Genomic DNA, 389 nt, shown 5'->3' on the forward strand with positions numbered 1-389 from the left:
TAACTTTAATTTAATATAACAATATAAAACACATCGTAACAATTAGATATAACAAAAATATAAGAACTAAAGTTTTAAATTTTTAAATGCTAGAAACAGGGACGGTTTTAAGCCTGCACTTGTGGGGATAAGCATCTCCGCTAAAATTTGGAATTTTTTTAAGAATAGTATATAATAGTAAAAAATTTATTTGTCTCTATTATTAAATTATTAAATTTGATCCTACAATAATTTTTTATTCAATTTTCAATACTTAAAAATTTAAAAACTTCATATTAATTAGATATTTGTCAAAATAATTAATTCTTAAATTTAAACGAGATTGATATTTTTTTTAGAAATTGATTCAAAAAAATATTATTTTTTTAAATTAGTTTTAGTTTGTCCAT

This window comes from Arachis duranensis, chromosome 8 (assembly GCF_000817695.3).
Source record: "Arachis duranensis cultivar V14167 chromosome 8, aradu.V14167.gnm2.J7QH, whole genome shotgun sequence".
NCBI lineage: Eukaryota > Viridiplantae > Streptophyta > Magnoliopsida > Fabales > Fabaceae > Arachis > Arachis duranensis.